The sequence below is a fragment of the Sarcophilus harrisii genome, chromosome 5 (assembly GCF_902635505.1).
Source record: "Sarcophilus harrisii chromosome 5, mSarHar1.11, whole genome shotgun sequence".
Taxonomy (NCBI): Eukaryota; Metazoa; Chordata; class Mammalia; order Dasyuromorphia; family Dasyuridae; genus Sarcophilus; species Sarcophilus harrisii.
The window spans coordinates 276933202-276957752 of NC_045430.1; positions in this window are offsets into that span (position 1 = coordinate 276933202).

The following is a 24551-nucleotide window of genomic DNA, read 5'->3' on the forward strand; positions in this document are numbered from 1 at the left end:
CTTGACACCAGGCGGTGTGCTAAAGGCAAAAATAGTCCTTGTCCTCAAGAAGTTTACAGTTTAATGCAGAGGAAACAACATGTCTATAAATAGGTGCGTACAGACCAATATAGTTGTGAGATCAGAATTTATTTGGGGAGAACACTCCCCCAAATTTAGTCTAAAACATGCATCTGACCATGTTCTTCCATGATACAGAAATCTTCAGTGACTCACAATCATTTCTAAGTTAAAATGCTAACTCCACACTCTGACATTTAAAGTCCTGTGCAATCTAGCTCCCATCTACCTTCCCAGTCATATTCCATATATCATATTACTCTGCATAATATGCTCTCTGTTCAGGAAAACAGACATAGCTGTTCTTTATCCCTAGCAATCCAGCCTTTCATTTCCCACCTCACACTCTTTGCTCATTGTTCCCCGTGGCTGTAATGTACTCCTTCCTCGGCAATTAAGCTTTGTAGAATTTTCTTCTTATCCTGAAAACTTCTCAAATGCCATTTTCTACATGATACATTTTCCACTCTCCCCATGCTTTCTACCTCTTAAAATCTCTTTATACCATCTTGTATATCTGTATATTTACATATTTGTATTTAAATTATAACATCCCAAGATGTAAGCTTTTTAAGAGCAAGGATTGTTTTTTTGTTTCTTTCTATCCCTAAAACTAAGCATAGTGAACTATATGAAGAGGGTTTTTAATTAATAGCTATTGATTTCATTTTATATAAATTGGAGCTAGAGGGAAAAAACAAAGAAAGATTCCACTTCTCTTTCAAGACACACAGGAAACCCTGTGACTAAACAATGAGTCCCAATGGATTCACGAATCCATTGGCAAGATGAGATGGGCCTGAATCAAGGGAAAGCTCCCTTTCCTGTCCTGAGCCTAAAATGATAACTATAGAAAGATTGGAGCCAAGTTACAAAGAGTCTTAAATCCCAGAAACTGGACTTTACGAGGACCCAGTAGGGAGCCATTGGTAATATTTGAGCAGAAGAATATCATGACCGGATGTATACATTATGAAGGTTATTCTACTTGTGTGGAAAATGGATTTGGGAGAGGGAGTGAAGATTAGAGTTTGAGAGATGGCATTTCATGCTATGGATGGGTCCTCCTCAACCTTTTTTGTTTTTCCTATATGGCTGGGGAGGCTGAGCTCTTTAGTATGATCATAGATTTCAGCTAGTAGGCTTTGCAATATTCCAGTGCTAAATGCAATCAGCATGCTGTTACAAGGGCACTTACAGGACCTGATCAGGATCAGACACTTCTGTTAAGCACACATTACCCTGTTATAGGCTTTACTTGATATTCATAATCAATGGATCATCAAACAAAATGTTCCCTGTTAGATCCTTTAAGAAATCTTGTAAAATTTCAACATATGTATGGGAGATAGCTTGTCAGAAGACTGACTTTAATTAAGATATTTTGCTCTACCATGTCTAATACTTTTTTATGGTTAAAAAAAAGAGCACAATGGGACCTTCCATCCACTAGCACTTTCAGTCAATTGTATGACTATAAAAGTATGTTCTGCTAAAGAATATAGTTTGAAAAACTCTTCCTATTCCCTTCTCATATAAAGGATGCCCTCAATGCATGTGGAATATGAGTCTCATAAAAATCTTCTAAACATGAGAAAGTAGACAAATGGGTCTTAATATGCCCTGGTAGCACTCATTTTGATATTAAGATCCATATTTCCCCCCAAGTTCTTGGTATGCTTTCTTCATGCAAATATTTTGAGAATCAATACCTCAAAGCCTTCAAAGTTGTTTATCATCTAACACAGATCTTTTTCTGTGCATTTTTGGTCAAGTACCACTGCTTTCTGGAATGTCTCCCCACCTGTAGTACCATTTTAACTTCTTCCTATCAAAAATGAGAAACTATCATATTAGAGTCCAAATATGATTGCTCTGATAATTAAAGTAAAAAGTTATAAATGTTTTTCATTTTTTTTCATTTTTTTTTTTAACTTTTAAGTATTCCCAGCATGATGTTTCTTAGATGGTTCTTTGGCCAAGTTTTCTTTAAAAAAATTTCAACTACACTGCTTCTCACTGTTTCCTGGGGCAATGCTAACCATAATTCCACACCATCTTCCTCAGTATTTTACAATTTAGTTTGTGCTCTAAATCTTTTATCTGTGGGATATATATATATATATATGTACCTATTCTTCTCATATAGATATGTATATATAATATATATAATATCTTTCTGCTTTGCAAGGAGATCAAGTATTTTTAAACTGAGATGGTTTCTAGGTTCTGGGGGTCTCTTTGTTGTGGTGATTGATTTATTCATGTTATATTTTCGTAGGAAATGGTAACAGTTTGTATCAATGTCTTTTTGTTCTGGTATTTCCTTCTTTGGAGTGTCAAAGGACTTCTTTCAAAAGCACAGTGTATTTTTATTTCTCTCTGCCTGTCTGTGTGTGTGTGTATCTATGTCTCTGTCCCTCTCTCTCTCACACACACAAAGACACAATCCAATAAATAGAATTCTTTCCTGCCTCAAACCCTCAAAGTATTGTTTTATCTACTCTTCCCCTTCATTGCTAAATCACTTCCACTTTCCCTCCACTCATCTATTATTCAACTCTATGCAATCTGCCTTATATAACCTTTTCTTTCCTGAAACAATTCTCTTTAAAGCCACTAAAAATCTCATTGTAAACCCACTGGCTTTTTATTCCCTTGTCATCTTTGACTTTGTGACATCTGACACGATGGACAATCCACTCGTCCTTGGCTTTGGTCACAATCTGTGCTCGCTTTTCCTATTTTGTAAGTAACAGCATTTTTGTATTATTTCCTGCGTCATCATCATTTTAAATATAAATCTATTTTAACATCTGGTCTTTGATTATCTTTTTGTCTTTCTTCATACTAGTAGGGTTTTTTGTATGTTTATTTTTAACCTGAATTCTGTGATTCTGTTTTTGTTTTTAATATTTTGATGTGTGTTTCATTATATTTTGTTTTCTTTGTAACACTAATTTAAAAATGCATTGTATTCTATGACACAAAGAAGATAAAAAAGAGAGTGCTTTACACTCTCTTTATTGGTGTTCCTTGATCATTAATATCCTCTATGGAGATGATTCTCAATATGTATTTCCACTCTCCATCTTTTTCTTCATCTGAAGACCCATGTAATCCAAATGTCTAATGATAGAACTGTAAGTAATATGGGGGAAGGTGAAAAGTGTAAAGGGTGCTAATAGTACCTTCCTGGAGATGGCTCCTCCCCTTCATCCCTGACTTCTGATTCTAATACCAGTTTTGTCAACTAGTGCATTTTCTCCTTTGCCCAGCTCTGCCCAGCAGCAATGGCAAACTTCCTTGAATCAGAAACCACGGTTTCAGTATTGTAAAAGTCTTGGAATATCTCAGTATATGCTTCCTCTTCTTGGGATCCAGATCTTTAATCCCTGCTTTAGGTTTCCTTTCCCTGCAGATTACATCCAAGGCAAGCCTCCCTTACTGCTCTGTATAGGGAAGAATATTGTTATGTATAATTTCGTCTGCTGGACAGCTCCATCTTAATATGCCTCTGGCACTTCAAATTCTGCATATAACAAAGTGAGTTCATCAGCTCCTCCTAATGTGCTTATGTCTGTTGTAGGTACGACCATTATCCAAAACACTCAGGTTAGAGGCATGTTTGATTCTTCCTTCTTCTTTACTTAACACATCTAATCAGTGGCTGAATCCTTTCAATGTTAGACTCCAGGAGACAGAAAGTGTGGTGAGTCATTCAGAGTTGCGGCCTGGCAGGATTGAAAAGCAAATCATTTACAAATGAGGACTCAGGATTGAGGTAAACTGACCATTGGAATGGCTAACCAGGACTGGTTAAAGAAGCAAGTCAAACTTTAGCAGGATAGACCAGTACAATAGGAAGGATTTGGGGAACTAAAGAAAAATCTAAGGGCAGATTAAGGAAGAATTAGTGTAAATGAGAAATTGATTACAAGAGATTGTGGTAAGGCATAAAATCAGCAGCAGAAAAATTGCTTCATACTTACAAACATTAGTTTTCATATCCATGAAATGGGGGGAATGTTAATATTCTATTCTGAGAAAATTGTATGGCATTGAGAGAATGCTATAAAGGGCTTTAAGAAAAATACTGGAGAAAAATAAATAAATAAGGGGGTAAAAGTTGTAATTATTAACCCAACCTAACAGCTTATTTCAGAGGATTAAAATTCAGTGTTTAGAGGATGCTATATTAAAGATTGTTATTAAGGGATTAAAGCTCTGTCTCAATAGTAAGAGTTTGCTTGTTACCAAGTTTAAAGATTTGAAATATCAACCATGTACTAAGAGAATCTGGGAGGAGGGGAAGCAAATGTAGTCCGAGACTGTGGGATGTCCAGATCTAGGGAAGTAGTTATAGTCCCATTGTCCTCTGTTGGAACTCAAGATCTTTTGGAGTGTCCTGTTTAGTTTCAGGCATCATATTTTATAAAATGTTTTGACAAAATGAAGAATGTACAGAAGAAGTTTCCTACTAAGGATTATGTAAAAAACAGTGGGGTTGTTTAGTCTGAAAAAGAAAATATTTGGACCTGAGGGAATGATAAGTGTCTCCAAGCAATGAAAGGGTTATCTAGTAGAAGAGAATTTGGCTTTGTTTTGCTGAGTCCTAGAAGGCAATACTTAGGAACGAATGTAGGAGATAAAAAGAGACACATTTTGGCTGGATGATAGGAAAATGTCTTACTCATTAGGACTATCCCCAGTGGGAAGGGCTCCTCCTTTGGATAGCTTTAAACATAAGCATAAGAGGAACTTGTGTCAAATAATGTAAACCCAACTCTTCTAAGTATATGTTAAATCAGAAGCCTCTTGCATGAAGTCTCTTCCATATTGGGGTCCTGCAAAGTTGTGAAATTGCTTGGTGGATAGTCTGTATCTTAATGATGTATCTTTAAAAAGTGTTTCATTTTGTGAAGATTTTTGAGGTTAATATTTTGTTACTTTTATTTTGTTATTGTATAATATTTTATGATTGTATCAAAATGCCATTTTATATGTATATATACAGATATGTGTATATATATATGCATGCCATGGAGGAAGTAAGATAAGTTTTGAATCTACTTCTCCAGATGTCAAGGTAGTAGTATAAGGGAGAATAAATTTCTGAGGAATTAAGGAAAATGTGTACTTATTTTTACATCTTTGAAGTTAACAGCCCTTTGAAAAAATTGCACAATACTAAGTGGTTAAACAAAAACAAGTTGTAGTCACTGACCCAATTGGTTCTGAGATGGCTGTAGAGAAGAAATACCCACATCTACTTCAGAGTACGCTGGATCTATGAGGAGAAATGTTCTTTCTTTGGCTGTAAGGTGGTGAAATCTGGTTTGATTGGTGTGGTCCCAGCCCTTACTGCACTTTTTTGGCTCTTGCTGGAATGGTATCATCAGGGTTAAGTTCCGGAAATCCTTGCCTTTTTTCCCTCACTCTTTATTAATGTTTTAGAAAATGTCTCCATTTTACTGGGCTATGAGAAATAAGACGGTCTCCCACTGGTCCCATATTGACTCAATTTCCAATAATATATATTTGAGGGCTCTGAGATTTTGGTTGTAATGTAGTTACTGCTCTTGTCCTACTGAGCTGCCTGATGTGGGCATGGAAGCTGTCCGCTGAGGCTATCCCTACTAGTAGGTATAAGTAATATCTTGTGAAAGCAATTCATTTTGTTAATGTCATGCTTGTACGAACTTCTTCTTTTCATCTGAACTCCCCTACGCTAGATTGCCCTTGGGAAAAAGGAAGGGACCAAGCATTTATTAAGAACTGACTGTGTGCCAGGAAAGTATACAAGTACATTGAGAGCTGATCACATGACTTGGATTTCTTTAGCAACAAGGGTAAATGATGCTCCCTGGGTATAATCATACTTATGGTATTCTAGAGCTCTCAGAATCCGTTATGTTATTTTTTTCCTTGCACACTCCCTACTGATAATTCACAAGTAGAAGATTTTTATTGATTTTACTACTTGTTCATTTTGAATGTTTTACTGTGATTAGATGAAATGAAAAATTAAAAGATCTACTAGACTTATTTTATTCCAGGTCCTTAGCTTTATTATCCCATCTGAAATTTTTCTTTTTTCATTTTCTTAAGTATTTAGTCTGTTTTCAAAGGTAGGTAGTCATCAACTCTCAGAATTTTTGAATTGAAGAAGAATTTTTAGCAGCTATCTAGTTCAGGAATCATCACTAAAACTCGCTGAACAAATGATCATCTGAATTCAACAATTTGGTGTCAAAAACAAACATTAAATGCCCACCATTATTATCATTATTTTTCCCTTGTTAAGGCAATTGGGATTAAGTGACTTGCCCAGGGTCACACAGCCAGGAAGTATTAAGTCTCTGAGACCTGTTAAGGACCATGCCTGGGGGCAAGTCGATTCTCTGAGAACCACCACAGCTATGGATTGTGACTCTTGAGGGAGTTGTGGGGCAGCCTTTACACAGGAGTTGCTTATGGACAGGGAGTGAAATAAATTAGAGGCAAAGGTAAGAGGAAAGAGGTCAGACAATGCAATGGCCTCTCTCCTTGAATCACCATCATCCACTCACAAGAAGAAATAATATTTTCAGGTACTGGTGTGTGGATTCTGGAAACCACAAGACCAGCAGATAACAGAGACCAGATTTGAACTCAAGTTCTCCTAATTTCAGGGCTGGTGCTTTCACCACTGGGCCACCTAGCTGCCTCGTGCCCACCATTTTTGCAAAATGGTGCTAGGTACTCAAGAAAATAGAAAGCTTAGATTTTAGACAGGCTTGATCGTATTCATTTTCTGGTCTAGAGAAGGATAACAATGGTCATAAATAATTGATACAAAATGATATAATGTGAAGTAGTTTAAGGAAAGCTTCCAGAATTTGTTGGATAAAGCAGAAGAGGTCTTCTCTGAATTCATGCCATATCCTTGCCATCAGATATCTGAAGAACTTGATGAAAAGGGCAGTAAATTTCAAATTGATAAACTCCTAAGTTTCATTATGTGTCATTTATTAAGATTAGCCTGAAGTAAAGAAAGCAAAACTAATTGTCATATTTGGATGAGTACAATATGTATTTTCTGCTGTTTGAGTTGTAAGGTTCTCTAAACAGGAGAATTCTAAGTCAAATAATAACCTGGGACACCTAATGGACTGTTTACCACTTTTGGCATTTGATTTTGCTTTATCTCATAGAGCCAAGAGTACATTAAAATCCTTAGTTAATAGTGGGTAAAAAGTTGGTATTCCTGGACCAGACGTTGTTCACCCTCCAGTAAAAGACTGCTATCCATGTTCCAAGTGGAAACATCAACATATAAGAGACCTAAATTACAGATTTATATCCTAAAGGGACTTCAGAGACAACATAGCCCAAATAGCCTATTTTACATTTGAAGAAATTAAGGCTTAAAGGGGTTACACAGGGACCTAATGTCACATTAGAATCCGGGACCTCTGACTAGAAAGCCAGTAAGCAATATCATGCTGATCCCAAAGCATTCTATGATGTCACTTTCCTCCCACTGAAGGTGTCTTGTAGACTGACACAAAATGAAATGCAATTTTAAAAACCAGGTGTCCATTCTAATCAGGCAGCCGTGACTGTGCTATTTAATTTATGCTTCTATTTCCCCAACTGAAAAATGATCACTCATGAGCTCTCTTTTCTTTGAATGGATGATATTATTACAATTGTAAGGTGAGGAATATTACAAGATGTAACATTAAAGTCACAGTGCATTAAATGGTCTTGGTTTTGAATAGGCCATTCAGAAATGTTTCCTGCTTTAAAGATCAGCAAAAATCCATATTTATGGTATTTTTAATTACTGTCTAATAAACCTCAAAATTTATAAATATACCGACAACATAAATTAATAGGAAATCTTGTATCGGAGAAGAAAATCATTTAGCCATACCTACTTAATAATAAATTAAGTAAATAGAGCACTGTATTTTAAATCTGTGAACAAATTACAACCATATTGTTCTTTACCTACTGTCACCTAGACTTTCTTTTAAAAAGTTTAAAAAATAATAATAACCCACATGATAATGAAATAATGAAGGCAGTCTAAGACCCTAATTAATTCAGTGGTGTCTCAGCCCCATCAGCAAATGGATCAATATCTGAATCCATAGTTTCACTGGTTACTTTATGTCCTCTTAAAAGTAGATGAAGCATTATCAAAATCATAAAGAACATATTTTATCTCCTTATATATATCACTCTTATTTTTCAGAGAAAATAAGAATCCACTATTCCCAGGTTTTTCAAATCCCTCTCTCTATGAAATAAATCTTGGTCTCCCTTATATGTTGATGCTTCCAGCTGGAACATGGATAGCAGTCTTTTATTGGAAGGTGAACAGTGCCCAGTCCAGGAATACCAACTTTTTTTCCATTATTAACTAAGGCTTTTAATATACTCTTGGCTACATGAGATAAATCAAAATCAAATGCCTAAAGTAGCAATCAGTCCACTAAATCTCCCAGGTTATTATTTGACTTCTATGTTAGAGAACCATCCAACTTAAACAGCACAAAATACACATTGTATTTATCCAAATGGGATAGATAGTTTTACTTTCTTTACTTCTGTCCAATTTTAATAAATTTCTAGTTATTCTCACTTGCAACTAGTTCAATTTCTCAAGGTCTTAGAGATTTTGTGGAAAAATCTGTATAACTTTCAATCTATTATTACCAGGTAAAAGAAACCCTAAAGGGTGTAGTAGAAAGAATATGGGCCCTGGCATCTTCAGAAATCTGGATATAAATCCTGGCTATTATACATACAAGTTAAAACTAGAGCACACCAAGGCTCGGTTTCCTTATTAGAAAAATTTATGTGATTCACATTTATGCGATTTGCTTGTTTTCCTTTTTAAAAATAAGTTTTGTTGCTGCCTTTAATTTCTGCAGCACCGTCATTCCCAGATACGCCCTCCTCCTCCTCCTCCTGCTTCCAATGAATATCCCTCTTAACAAAGAAAAGCAGTCAAGCAAAATCAAATGACCCATAGGAATGTGACTCTGCTGCCCATTCTGAGTGAGGAGGCAACACTCCATGTCCCTCACTTATCCAACCCAAATGAGATCATGTAACTAAAGCCAGCCTGAAAGGTCAGCAATCATTATTCCCAATTCTCTTCTTACATTTCCAATAATCTTTGCTTTCACACATTCCAAAAATATCCTCTAGCTATTGCTCTGCTTGAGGGTCCAGGAATAGAAAGCCAGTTTAAAATGACACAGTGGGTAGAGATTGCTCCACATAAATTCTAAGTCAGCTCAGTCGTGATGGAAGGAAGCAAATTCAGGAGATCTTAGCTCGAGATTTCCTTTTTTTTCATATCTGGGGCAATCTTTCCTATTTCCTTGTGAATCATCTCTAAGAACATTTTGCAGTTCAAAATCCTGAGAGTTAGCACCTTCCTTTGCTGGAATAGTTATCAAATCCCCATGGTAACACATTTTGAGTTATTGGGGGAAAAAAGAAGCAAAGAAAATCCATCCCTACTAATAATTTCTTATAATCATTTTACATGGTTAGGAGAATCAATGTCCATAAAAACCAATAACTTCAATCTTATCCAACCAATCCATTCTGAGTGAGACTTAGAACTGAGCCCTGAGGGTGCAAATACAAAAACAACAAGTCTCTGCTATGTAGAGGCTTATCTTTCCGGAGATACAGCATATGAACAGCATGTAAAATGGCTGGCCAATAATGGCTCGGTTCTGGGAGGTGGTTTGGTCTTCTGGATGATTGGAATAGAGGAGCCTAGAGCTCCACTTCAGGCCATATATACATCCCTTATCGATTCCTTTCCCTTCCCCCTCCCATTTCCTTAGTTTATTAAGGATGACATTATACTGCTAGTCTGTGTAAGAAGTATAATACAGCAAATAAAATCCAGCTCACAATACAATGTACTTTATGACATACAGACAGAGCATCTCTATTTATACTCAACACTTTAATCATAACAGTGTTTATTATTGCAACAGGCTTTAATATCTTGGTATTGAGAACAGTCCCATCTGTGTAGTGAAGATTGTCTGCTGAGCTGGGAATTGTGTCTATATTCAAAAGGTATTAACTAGCCAAAGTTGGTCTTTCTCTTTCTCTGCCTCTGCCTCTCTCTTTCTGGATGTCTCTCTCTTTCTCTCAGGTGCTGTCTCTGTAGCTCTGTCTCTTTCTATCTCCCTCTGTCTCTATTTCTCTCTCTCTTTTTCAGACTCTGTCTCTTCTTCTGTAACTGCCTCTGTGTCTCTTTCTATCTCTGTCTCTATTTCTTTCTCTTTTTCTGTTTCTCTTTCTCTCAGGCCCTGTCTCTGTCTTTCTCTGTAACTGTCTCTGTCTCTTTCTGTCTTTCTGTAACTCTGTCTCTGTTTCTCTCTCTTCTTGTCTGGCTGCATTCAAATGATGAGTTGAACATTGCTGTAAATCTCTGGGTGGAGAGAGAACTAGTGACTGTGGTCAAAACCCACCACTGAATGATCCTGTTATTGTTTGTGCTTCTCTTGTGACTATTTTCCTCTATCTTAGGCAAAGCAGTACTGGAGAAGCAACAGAGTAGGCTGAGACCTCATGAGCTTCAAAATGTTAAGAAGCACCAGAGGCATGGGAACTGGAGTATTCACCACTCTTGGGGATCATGCAATCCAAGTTCTCCATGATTGCTCTTAGGAGAACCCCAGACCCTGCTCAGCAATGAATAAAACCCCGAGCCAAGATGCCAGATCCTATAAACAAGGGTGTAACTATTATCTATACCACATTTTAAAGTGAACATGGCTGAACGCTTTGAAATAACTTGGTGACACAGTAGATAAACAGTGTTGGGCCTGGAATCAGATCATAGACCTGAATTATAGATCTCCAGCCTCAGACACTTACTAGATGTAGGATCCTGAGCAAGTCACTTAATCTCTGTTTACCTCAGCGTCTTTATCTGCAAAATGGTTTTAATTATAGGACATACTTCAAAAGGTTGCGATGTTCAAATGAGATGATCATTTAAAAACACTTAGCATAGTGCCTGGTACATAATTAACTGTTATCATTGTAACTTTAAAGTTGAGCTTATTTTTCCTAGGGACAAAGCAGGGTACAAGCCCAGATGTTGGGGAGAAATGTTTGTACTTTTGCTTTTCTACAGCTAACAAATGTTAACGAGAATAGAGCTTATCTGTAATTAGTATTGAAAAAAAAGAAGTTGGACCTTGAGCTCATTTTAATTGAAAGACATGGCCTCAGAGCACCCCTAGAACCCTGAGGAAGAGATGGAGTTTTGATCTGGAGCCACAATTTGTTAGTGTGTGAGAGGATTGAGGAAGTTAAGCCTGTTGTTTAAGAGAGCGAGCCAGAGACACACAGAGAGAAAGCGAGAGTGAAAGAGTGAGGGTAAGAGAGATACAAAGAGAAAGACAAAGAGACACAGAGACAAGAGTGTGAAAGAGAGAGAGGTATATATAGACATGCACAACACTTTAAGCCAAAATAATATAAAAAACAATAGCTATAATGATAGCTAGTCTTTACCTAGGATTTTAAACCTTACAAAGCACTTTATAAAATTATCTCAGTTTTCCCCTCACAACAATCCTTTGAGGATAAGTGCTACCTTTCCTTTCAAACATTTTTTCTTCCCATTTTGAAAAAGACCTTTTAAAATGTGTATCCTTGCTAATGAAGGTTTTACTTCCTTCCTTCCTTCCTTCCTCCCTCATAATTTAATATTAATTTATTTAAATATCATTATTAATTCACAAACATTTTTTTTTCCTGTTTTCTGTGCTTGGCAAAATACTTTCATTAAATTTCCATTTAAAAAAAAAACAGAGAACTGGATGAAGCAGTTCAATTGTCTCGACTACTATAATATCTAGACTGGATCATCTATAAAGTCTGCCCATTACTATTGTATGTGCATATATACATGTGTGTGTGTGTGTGTGTGTGTGTGCGTGTGAGTGAGATTATATATGTGTATCTTGGATATATAATGAAAGAGGACAAAGATTTGGGCCTAAAAGACTATACTTGATTATCATTGAGAAATTGTCAGAGGTTTTTGTTTTTTAATGATTCCTTGCTTCTTTCTGAAGCAAAGAATCAGCTTTCTCATATCAATGTTCTTCCAGAGTAGAGCACTGCAGTCTTCAAAGAACTGAAATGGAAGCTCACCTAAAGAGCGATGGCAAGGAGCTTGTTGAGCAGGAGCTGCAGTCCATTGCAAATAAGGGATCATGAAAGAAAAGTCAAGTTAATAATGTCAACAGAGCAATAGATAACCCCAAAAGATAGGTTAGTCACAAACTAAGAAGGAGGTTAATTAATGAGAATTCCCAATCTCCTCACCTTTCTTGATGCTTTTCTCTCTCTTACTTCCCATACCCAGTAAATTCATTGCTGTCTTGTCAGTGTCACGTTTTTATATTTGCTTTTCTCATTTCTCTCGTCCCACTTCAATTCAGATCCTCGTTGTCTTTGCCGTGGAGCATCCTAATTGATCTTCCTGTCTATAGTCATTCACCTCTCCAACTCATATATGGCACAATCTCTGTGTTCACTCTTCTAATCTCAATTCAATGAATGTTGGGTCCTTAGAACATAGCTACTGCTTCTCTGGTAACCCTGGGATTGGGATAAGGGTGTGGAGTTAGTTTTTCTAATACTGTAACTCATGATCCCCCACTAGTACGCTGCCCCCAATTGATTATCCCCTGATATTAGCTGGCCAGACAGTGTTGATTAACTTTTAGTTATAGGTATTTATTAAGATGATACAGTAAGAATAATTCATCTAAAACATTTTCCCCCATCCTTAAAAATCTAGTACACACTCTCATAATACAGAGTCTATGGGTAAATGTCCTACAATTTTAAAAACTCATATAGCAAAGCAATAAACTCAACTCCTGATTAATGGAGCTTTCTTGGAAACGTCTTGAAATTTCTCCTAAGTATAGTATAGCTTTCTTCGGGCTCCCTTATGGACTCCTATAGATGCCTTTATTCAATGTATCTAATTGGTCCCCAACTCCCAATACAGACATTGCCATTATTCACTGTTTATCCAAGGACATGGCTAAGCAGGAGTGGGTTGAATCCAATTCATACTGTTCACATGAGTCAATTGCCAAATTTTCAGTCTTAACATTTACGCTTTGGAATTCAGCGAATGCTACAAATCAGAGCCTGATTTATCATTGTGTTTATTGTCCACTTCAAAAAAAAGTGCTAGAAAAAATGTAAATAATGCTGACTGAACTTAAAAGTGTATCATGCACAAGTACCTGCATCCTGCTGCTATATGCCACCCATGGAGAGTCCAAACTCTACCAACTTTTTGACATTCACAAAGTTCTTCACTTATCAAAGCAGAGGGAGATGAATGTTCTCTTTTCTCTCCCCCAAAACAATTCACTTGGTTGAACCTGATCTCCCATTATTGGGTGGGTAGGTCAATCAAGTCATTCCCTAGTTTGGCTCCTAATTGGACTCAACTGCTACTGCTAACATGGTCTCTGGCAGCAACTTTGGCTGCTAAGAGGTCCTCTAGCAACATTCTGTAGCTTAGAAGATCACTCAGGATGGTCAATCCCATCTCCAAATATTCCTGTACCTGGAATTTTAAAAGTATAAAAATACAAAAGACAAAAGGATCAGAGATTCCATGCTGATTGAACAGATGGAAGCCAGGTAGGAGATAGGATCTGCTGCCTCTAGTAAGTCTTCACATAAAATCTACCAGGGCTACTACATTGACTAGTACCATCAATTCCTCCTCTGCACCCAAGAAGAAGACTACCATCATATGAACAAATGTAAGCTCGCATCGTCTCCGCAACAGGACCCACTCAAATTAAGCACCCATTCAAATTAAACGATTCCCACATGATCTAAGGGTTGTGCCTTAACTGGTCAGTTCCCCCCCACACACAAACACATATATAATAATTGTAAAAAGAAAGATTGTTCAGGTATGGTTTGATTCAAATGGCTTCTGAGGAGAGCTAAAATTAGAAAGACTCCAGGGCATATTTCATAAAATGAGTTAGGGGCAAGAAGAATAAAAGACATTTTATAGACCACTTTTTAAGGATAGCTTAGGTTGGGGAAGAGTACTGTAGAAGCATTGCCTGGGATAGAGTAAAGTTGGGGAGTAGGAGGAATAAGAGATCAAATCTAGCCTTTCATGTTGTTGTTCAGTCGTTTTCAGTTTTGTTCAACTCTGGCCCTTTTGGGTTTTTGGGGGCAGAGATAATTTGGACAGCTCATTTTGCAAAGGAGGAAACTGAGCTTTCAGGGCTAAGTGACTTACCCAGAGTCACACAACTGGTAAGTGTCTTGAACTTCAGAAAGGAGAATTTTCTTGACTTCAATTTGGTGTTTTGAGTACTGTGTTCTATTTTAGCTGAGCAGTATAGTGCAGTGGCTGGAGAACTGGTTTCAGAATCAAGAAGACTTGGCTTCCAGCACATTATGGTTGTGTGACCCTGAACAAGTCATGAGACTTCTCAGTATCCTAGCAACTTCCTAAGGTTTTAAATTTCAGAGAAGGTTCTGGCCTGCCTTGGTGGAGAGAGTTTTCTGATCAAGCAATTTCCCATAACTATGTAATCATAATTTAAATCTCTATCCTTATTATTTTGAACTAGATGCTCTGTTCATTTGTTTCAACACTGCTGAAGCACCCTCTAATACCCTTGGAATTTCAGTGCTCTGGGGAAAAATCCCATTCTCCCCTCCCTAGTTATAGCTCTGCCTCTGAGACCTCTTTCTAAAGAGATTGCTTGATTCTGTCTAAAGGAGACCCTCACTGTTTAACCCTCATTGTCTTGTGGTTTTTCATTATCTTAGAGGGAACTTAAGGGCATTCTGGGAATATGCACCAAGTTCAAAGGCACTGAATTCCAGTCTATTTTGTTGTTTGTTTTCCATTTAGAAAACACTTTCCTTTCTATTATCTCCTTTGATTCTCACAGTGCTCTTTCTGGTGGGCTATTTAGCCCCATTTTATAGATGACAAAGCTAAGGAACATAGAAGTTAGGCGGTTCCCTTAAGCCATACAGCTAAGTAGCAGAGCCAGCCCTCAGTCTCATCCGTGACCTCTTACTTATGCTTTCTTCAGGTTTGACTGGGGGGAAAAAAAGTAGGTTTTGTATTTATCTTTCCATTATACCAAGAGCTCTGGATTTAGAGCCAGGATTCTGAGTTCAAATCCTTAGCTATTCACTATCTGATATGACTTTGTAAAAGTCTCTTCCCTTTCTAGGACCTGATTTCCTCCTCTATAAAATGAGAGCCTTGGACAAAGGGATCTCAGTATCCCTTCCGCTTCTGATTTGGGTCTTTCTAATGCTCGACTCTGCTCTTTGAAGGACCTGGATCTAAATTCTCTTTATACTTTCTACCTTTGTGACTTTAGTGACATACTGAGCTTCCCTGGCCCTTAGATTGTTCCTTTGTGGAATAAGGTCCTAGCTGGCCTCGGGATTACCCTCCCAGTGTCAATCAAGGATCCTACAAATTAGGAAGTCTGTCCCTTCAACCCTTTCAACTCTCCTCTTCCTTGTGTGTTTTCTCTTTCTAGTCTCAATTTCATGTATCAAAACAAGAGGTGGAACCCACTCCCAGGATCCAGAGCAATAGCTGGCATTTATATGGGCTTTAAGATTTTTGAAGGGCTTTTCAGGTGGTGGTAACTCATTTGAACCCACCACCTTGAAATTTATCGTGTTCTATCTGGTGACAATCAAGTATTGTAATGCACTGGCATTGCTCGACTGAAAAACACTCTACTCTGTAATCACCCTTGGGCTAAAATTGCCAGCCTTGGCCACAAGTAGATCAAATGGGTGGATCCCACCCTCCTTTCTTTGGCAGCTGAGTCCAAGGCTTCAGGCCATCTCACACACCCCTCTGAGGTCTCCAAAACCGCCTGGAGTTCTTCCATATCATAGACGAAACACTCAGCTACTAGAGGCAAAATTTGAACTTTTGATGCATTCCCAGAAATGGAGGGACAACCATAACTGAGCCAAGGAGGGAAGAAGTGTGACTGGGGCACACAAGACACCCATGCATTGGGCACAGGAGCTTGTGTGATTTAATGATAGCCCTGCTCCCATCCTCTACCAGTACAACTGGTGGAGGGTCCCTGGGATCCAGCTTACTATTCTTTGACTAGTGCTCCATCTCCTTCCATGAGAAATATAAGGGGAGAACAGAACCAGCAAAAGCCAATGATTTCTAATCTCATTTCTAATACGCTTCAAGTCCAGACAAGGCAAAGGAGGAAAGTGATAATTGGAGACAAATGATTCACCCTACTTTTATGATCTGGTTGTCAGTATTTCCATGGGTAGTCTCTTTGCTTAGTCACATTCAGTCTGTTTTTTTTTATTATTTTTATCTTTTCCTAATCTTTCTTTCAACATACACGATATCACCAAACTCCAAAAAAATTGGTAATTATGATTGAGATTTCTTCTGGAAATGGACTTAAGGAGAAGGTGGAAAACAGGTACAGAGGAGAAAACCCAGGATTCCTTGTTGGCTTCAAGGACAGCTCTCTCCAGCATATGGAAAGCAGTGTATGATGTCTGTAATCTTCCAAGATGCAGAAGGTCTTTGTTTACTTTTAATTAAAGCCTTTGCTTTTCTAAGTGTTTTCTAAGATCACATAAACCAATGCCGAGGAGGACCCCAGAAGAACAGATAATAAAGTGATAATAGTGTGTGGAATCAAATAGTCTTCCTTTATCCCCAAACAAAAACATGAGTGTCAATTCCAAAGCCATTCGGCTGAGGAGTTTGTTTTCATTTACTTCACACCCTCCTTCCACCAGGCTGAAACGTGCTTAACAGCTCCTCATCCATCCTGCCCATTTTTTCAGTTATGACAATATTTGCCAAAAGAGGGAAATCCTGAGAAAAACTAAAAGACCTCAAATGTGGGTTCTAAACACCTGATGCTCAAAAGTGAGGCCAAACAAATGTTTCTTCCTACAATCTCCTTCTTTGTGAAGGTGAATTGAGCCAAATTCTCTAGCTGAAAATTGGAATAAAAGGTCGAAATTGCGATCCTGAAGGGTTTCATCCCAGTCAGAAGAAAGTGCTTCTTAGAATAAATAAAGTGTTCTTGTTCCTACCAAGAGGGCCTCCATACATGGGACACTTAGCACACACCACCTCAGGGATAAGTACCAGGCAAAAATGTTTTCTGCTGTAGAACCAGTACCTCACTCTTAACTTTTGCTTAAAAAGAGAGGGGAAAAAACCCAAATCAAAGAAATGGAAATAGATTCCCTGTCCAAAGGCTAATAGGTCAAAATGGCTCTTGAGCAGCAGAATCTCCTCAGGGTTCTCCACAGCTTTGGCTTTCTCTTTGGCAAACCAATGAATCCAGTGATTAGCTCAGAATCAAATTTCTAAGTACATAAAGTAAAATGAAATGCTTAAGATTACAAAGGAAATTATACTGAAATAGACTTAGCAAACTGTTTTTTAAAAAAAAACAACAGAACAAACACACAAACTCTAAGTTAAGAACTCAATTAGTTCATAAGGTATTTGCTCCCCCGATTCAGAAGCACTGGATTTAAACCCTGTCCCTGATCATTATTTCTTGTGTGATGTTGAGCTCGCCCAACTTCCATGAAGTGGGATACTGATCTTTACTTATAAAAACAGGTGGTTGGTTGGATTCAGTGGCCTTTGTGTTCCCATCCAACTCTAAACCTAGGATCCTTAGCAGATTTGGATTTTAATTTTCTCTTTAACCTTGGCCAAAGATCAGGGTCCTCCTAGAAAATGACAACTATTTGGGGGGGCGTGAATAATCAGTGCTGTTTCTAAGTATGTATAAGGAGGGCTGACGCCCCAAATAGCAAATTATCAACCTTCCATTATCATCATCACAATCATCATCATCATCATCACAGCATTTACTTTTTGAAAGGTGTTATACAAATATTTTATATTCACAACAACCCTAAAATCAGGGAGAGATGCTATTATCGGCCTCTTTTTTTTTTTTACAGATGATTAAATAAAATAATTGACAGTTAGTATCTGACATAGGATTTGAACTCAGGTCTTCTTGATTTGAATCCACTTCCTGACTGCACTGCATCATCTAGCTGCTAAGGTCAGAAAAGAGAGCATTGTTCTTTCCTTCCTCTGGCTACCAAATACAGAACAGATCTGCTCTGGAGACACTCTCAGGATCTCAGACCTCAGTGGCCTTCTAATCTAACCCTTCTCTGAAGAAGAATTTTCTGCCCAAAAAGACCCCCCCCAAGTCCCCAAAAAACGATATCTTGTCTATTTGTCTATTTATCTTTCTTTCTCTCGTCTTTCATCTATTGTTTTCTACCATCTTTTATCTATGACCTCCTGTTACCTGTCTACCTACTATCCCTTTATCTGTCATCCCTTTCTGTTTTTTGCCTGTCTGGCTGTCTAGCCTTTGAAGATCTCTAATGAGGGGAGCTCACCACCTTCCAAGATGGCCCATTAAAATTCCCAATATTTGCAACTCTTAGGAAGTTTTTTCTTACATCAAGCCCATATCTACCTTGCTATTCCCAGTCATTGCTTCTAGTTTTGCTCTGCAATACCAAGCAAAATAAAGCTTGTTGTTGTTCAGCCATTTCCTAATTTTGTGATCCCAGTTGGGAGTTTCTTAGCAAAGATAGTGGAGTGATTTGCCATTTCCTTCTCCAGCTCACTTTACAGATCAGGAAACTGGGGCAAACAAATTAAAGTGACTTGCCCAAGGTCACATGGCTAGGAAGTGTCTGAGGCCAGATTTGAACCCAGGAAGAGGAATCTTACTTACTTCAGACATTGTGCCATGCTAGCCATGGTGCTATGTAGCTACCCAGAGCAAGAACTCTCTCTTCTTAAACTGAGAGACCTTCAAGCCCCTGAAGATGCTTTCATGTCACATAGGCTTCTCTTCTTTAGGCCAACGAATCCCAGTTTCTTCAACTGATCCTCATAGGGTAAGAGCTCAAGGATATTCACTATTCTATTTGCCCTCCCCATTGGTCAACGCTCTTCTGAAAAAATGCTACCTAGAACTTAGTCTACATGCTGCAGATGTGGTCTGACTAGAGCAAAATGTCAGTAGAATGACACCCCCCCAACACACTCACACACACATGTACTACATATCTCATGATCATGTCAGTTCACATTACCTTCTTGACTATCACTTGTGATGATAACGTCTATTATTCAACCTCAAGAACTTTTTCACTAGAATGGACAAGCCATTCTTCTTCCGTTCTCTACTTTAGGAGCTGGTTTTAGAATGAAAAAATGGGATTTTACATTGATCTCCATCAAATTTCATTCCTCCTTTGAAACAACTTGAAGATCTCCCTAATATAGAATGAAGAAATAATTAATCATGATAACTTTATTTAATTGCTGCTGATTCTTGCCATAGATGAAGATGACAAGGGTGATAGATAAACGTCCTAAGAGTAATATTTTCAGAAGATGTGTTGAGGTTCTCAAGACCAAGGCTTCTTGTAATGGATGGCAGGAATCTGTGAGAAGTCTTTTCATCAGAGGTAATAGTAGTGTTTATTGACTACAGACGGAGGTTTTCTTTGAATATAATGAACTGTTCTCTACACAAGGGACTGGCCTCATTTGCTGGATAAACTTTGCAAGGCCAAATGGTAGGTGCCAGGAACAGCTCTGAGTCAAATTGTATTTATTGTTCATACCTAATGCTCAATAAATCAGAATTCTAAATGCACTGGGCCAAATATAGTAAAGTGCAATTTAATGGGGATAAATAAGCTTAGGTCCAAATAATTGTCACAAGGATTAGATGGGAAAGCATACCCACACAGTTGTTCCTCTTAAAATAATTGAGGGACTTGAGTGAATTATCAGCTTAGGTGAGCCTGTACCAAAATAATGTGGTGTAATACCCAAGAAGTATCCAAGAATGCTAAAGTAAACTTGTTATATTAAGAAAAGCATTACTTTCCAGAATAAGGAAGGTTCAGGCCCTCTGCACTCTGTCAGAGTATACTTGGGCATCTCTATTCAGTTCTTAGGGCCACAGTTTAGAAAGGATATTCAGAAATGTTCAGAGGAGAGGAGTCAAGACAGAAAAGGACATTAAGTCTCTGAAATATGAAAATCAGTTGAGGGAAGGGAGAATCTTTACCCTGGAGAAGTTAAGTTTCATGAGGGACTCTAATAAGCAGTATATATATAGTTTTCATAACCAGTTTTGAGTCAGAAGCAGAACATGTACCCAAAGATATCCAAGTTTGTCCCCAAATACACCAGTGTACACTGCCCCTAACCTTGCATGACAAAAATAGGTTTTTCATGAGATCCACAGGGACAAACACCATAGGCCTTGTTCTGTTTGGATTTTCCCCAAAGTCCAACTTGAAAGCTAAGGAGGATTCATTGTTCTCTAGGAAAAGATTTCTAGGCTTTTTATTACCCACTGTTTATAAATAGAGCATGTTGATTAGTGTGAATAACACAAAGATTTTATGGCCTCCTTTCTGTTCTTCAGATAAGACAAACCACATCCAGGCTCCAGGCATTTTCTCAGATTGTCCCCCTTCCTCATCTCTGCCTGCTGATTTCCCTGGCTTCCTTTAATTGCCAGTTAAAATCCCATCTTTTATAGGAAGCCTTTCCCAAGTCCTCCTAATTCTAGTGCCATTGTTCTGCCAATTATTTGGGATTTAGGCCATGTATAGCTTGTTCCTATGTATGTATTTGGTTATTATCTGCCCTGTGCCCCAGAGCAGGGACCTACTTTTACCTCTTTTTATCTCCCCAGAGCTTAACATTGTACTTATTGCCTGACACAATAGGTCTTTAATAGTTAATTTAATAGTTAATCACTTAAATTTAATAAATGGATTAACTGATTGGGATTCTAAGAGAAAGTCTTGAGTGTTTCATGGCTTCAAGTCTGAGCTAGAATTCCCAGAATATGTCGCCCCTTCTAACTCTGGTACCAACTAAATATTCATTCAGCTACAAAGGACTTTACTCTCTGTCAACAAAATCAGGAACTCCAATATCTGGGGGGGCTTGTGATTCCCTTGAAGAATATGACTTCCATAAACCAATGAGTAGATATTATGCCCAATAAATAAAATCTTCCCACCTGTAGCAGACAACTTTTTATGGTATATTTTATTCTAGTGTGTGTGAACTGAAAATCTTCACTTAAGGGGACAGAGGATCTGAGTTCAAATTTTGAAGATTAATATCTGTGTGAACTTGGCAAGTAATTTAGCCTTTTGGGAACCTCACTTTTTTCTTCCATAAAATGATGGGGTTTTATAATAGAGCATTTCGGAGATCTCTTCCACTTCTATATCTATGATCTTATGAAACAATAAGAGATATTGAGAGAGAGAAGCTATATGAGATATATTGCTTAGACCTGCATCCAAAAAAATAGAAAAAACAAAAACATATCCCCCCTCAGGGCTCACATATCCTACTTCCTAATGGAATGGATCCTCAAGAGGGTGACTGTTACTGCTTATAGGGTTCTATGGATAGCCATGTAGGTTACTATTCTCCTAAAGTCTACTGCACAAGCCCCCATAGGTGTGCTTCTCTTCACTAATAAACTCAAGGAAAATGGCAGTGACACAGGAGTAGGAGACACACACAATTCTTCAAGACCTTAATGTCTTTCCTTTCTCTCTGGGTTCTCTAAAGGTTCACAGTGCTGGTCAGAGGGACTGGCCCTTTCAAAATGTGGATCTTTGAAGGGCAAAGTCTCTTTATGACAGCTCACTTTGATTTTCTTCTCATAGAATGCAGTGTTTTGATTGGACAGGCCAAACTGCTGTTGGACTGGGCCAGCAGGATTCTCGGTGGCTGTGCTCTGAAGTGGTTGCTTGAAGCAGGAGATAATCATTCTCAGGTTATGGGATCTCAGCTAGATATATCAATCTGCCAATCTCCTAAATTTGATCTTTTATTATAGGCAGCTTTCTTCCACCCTCAGCCACTAGGGGGAAGTCTTGGGTGTGGGGTGGGGATGGAAAGACTGCTTTCTTCAGTTGGGCAATGACCCAAAGTTTTTCAGCAATTTTTTTTCTTTCCCAGAAATCCTTTTGCTCCCTAAGTTATATACCCTTAGAGGGATTAGTTTTCACCTCTCATACTTCCTTTGGAAATTTGGGAAGATGAGTAGCTAAATATAAAAACAATGTATAAGGCCACAATTTAGTTGTATTCTTCGTATGCAATCAAGATATTAAACCCCTCACCCTTTCTATCATCAGTAATGTATATTTTCCATCTGAGATCTTTCCCCTCACCTTTTAATATTTCTCTTTAGCCTCCTCAAGACTAAAGTCTCACTTACTGCCCTCCTTGCAGGGGAAAAAAAAGAATATTGCATTAAAAAACCAGGTTCAACACAAGAAATATTGATAAAGTAATTACTTTTTCATAGAGTGCTGTGCCAAAGGACATTGAACTTGGTATTAGATCCCTTGGGGCCATTTCTACCATTCTTATTGAGTAGAACCGGGCATTTAATCGAATCCAATTACATTCAATGAGCAATAATCTAGTGCCAGCTGTATGCTAGAAATGGTGAAGAGCTGAAACAAAAATGTTGCTGTCCTTTAGGAGCTTACATTTTAATGACCTTCATTAACTTATTCTCTACTCTAAGGGCAAAAAAATGATAATGCACTGAAAGTTCATTCTTCCCTAATTCAGAATATATATTTCAGATATAATGTTTCCCATGATAATTGATTTCAATATTTCCAGAATCTGCAGCTTTATCACTATAGCTTCTCCTTCTATGGATGAAGATTGAACCCATCTACATAAGGGTGGTTGTAGTGGCCAAAAAGTCACCCTCCTGTAACCAGGGTTTGTTTTGGCTGGTCTTCAGGCAGCAGACACACATCCTATCACCAGTACTATAATTGATGTCTTTCCAGCTAAGAGCTTGTTGGATCTTTCTCTCCTCTGGCACAATGAAAAATCAAGGGTGACTGCCATTACAAATCAGTGTATGCAAGTGGGATTCCCATTGTGCAGAGAGTTTGTTTCGGCAGTCCTACCTGGGTCAGACAAGCAATAGACAAGTCAATAAGTGCCCGAGTATGTATCCAGCTTGGAGCCCCACCAAGGCACTGAATAAAGTTTAATAAATGAATATACAGACTAACCCAGCTGACCCTGTATTCTAGAGCCTATCCTGCTGGGCTTTGGACATATAGTCCCATTTGTCATTGTTTGGTGTGTGTGTGGAGGGGGGTGCTAATATCTGGGGGAAATTAGTCTGTGAATCTGTATCTGAGCTGAGATTTGAAGAGATCTAGCATTTTAATAGATATTGGTGAGGAGGGAGAGGATCCCAGGAAGGAGGGATCTTGTGTAAAAATTCAGAGGTGAGAGATGTGATATAAGAGGAACAGCACATAAGATTTCAATGGAAATGATTTGCCAGACTCATTAATAAACAAAATAGCATATAGAGATATATATGTATACACATACATTACATATTACATATATATTTAAAATACATATTTATATGCACCAAAACGTGATCAACTGTTCAGAGAGCACTAGAATGTCTCTGGGGAAGGAAACCTTGTGCACTGAGCATAGGGCTTGTGAAACAAGAAGATCTGAGTTCAAACGTGACCTCAGATATTTGCTTCTATGTGATCTTCTTAGGTAAATCACTTTACTTCTTGTTTCAGTTTCCTCATCCATCAAAGGGGAATAATCATGGCACTTACCTGTCTGAGCTATTGAGAGCTTCAACTGAGAAAACATTTGCAAAATGCTTTGGAAACCCCAAAGTGCTTCACAAATGCTATCAGTATTATTATTTGATGTAGTTCTGCTCTCTGTCATTTCCAGTCACAATAAGAGTAACATACAAATAATAAGGTTGTAAGGAAAATACTTAGGAAAGTACTTAAGAAAACCAACGTTTCAAGTACTTCAGAAGCACTCCCAAACAAGATATCCAAGCACTAATTCCATATTTTTGCCTATTTCCTTTCCAAATTGTCCTGAAGACCTCTCGTTCCTTGGGTCTATGTTGATTTATTTGATGTAGCACAATTTTTTTTTTCAAAATGATCATGGTAATTGGTGATATTTACACAATGCTTTAAAGTGCTCCCATCAGCTCTCCCCAAATGCCTCTTTGACTTAAGTAGAATTTAAAATCATCTACTCCAACTCCTGGACAAAGATGACCAAAGATGGATGCAGATTCGAAGGAGGTTAAGGGTGGAAAGATCCCATTTCCCCCCAGTAGTTGTAGCCACTATTCTGGAAGCGACAAAGAACTGGAAACAAATTCTGTGTTCATTGATTAGGGAAGTGGTTAAGCACATTATGGTTATCAGAATATAATAAAATATAACTATCCAATTAAAAAAAAAAAAAACACAATGAATAGGAAGAACTC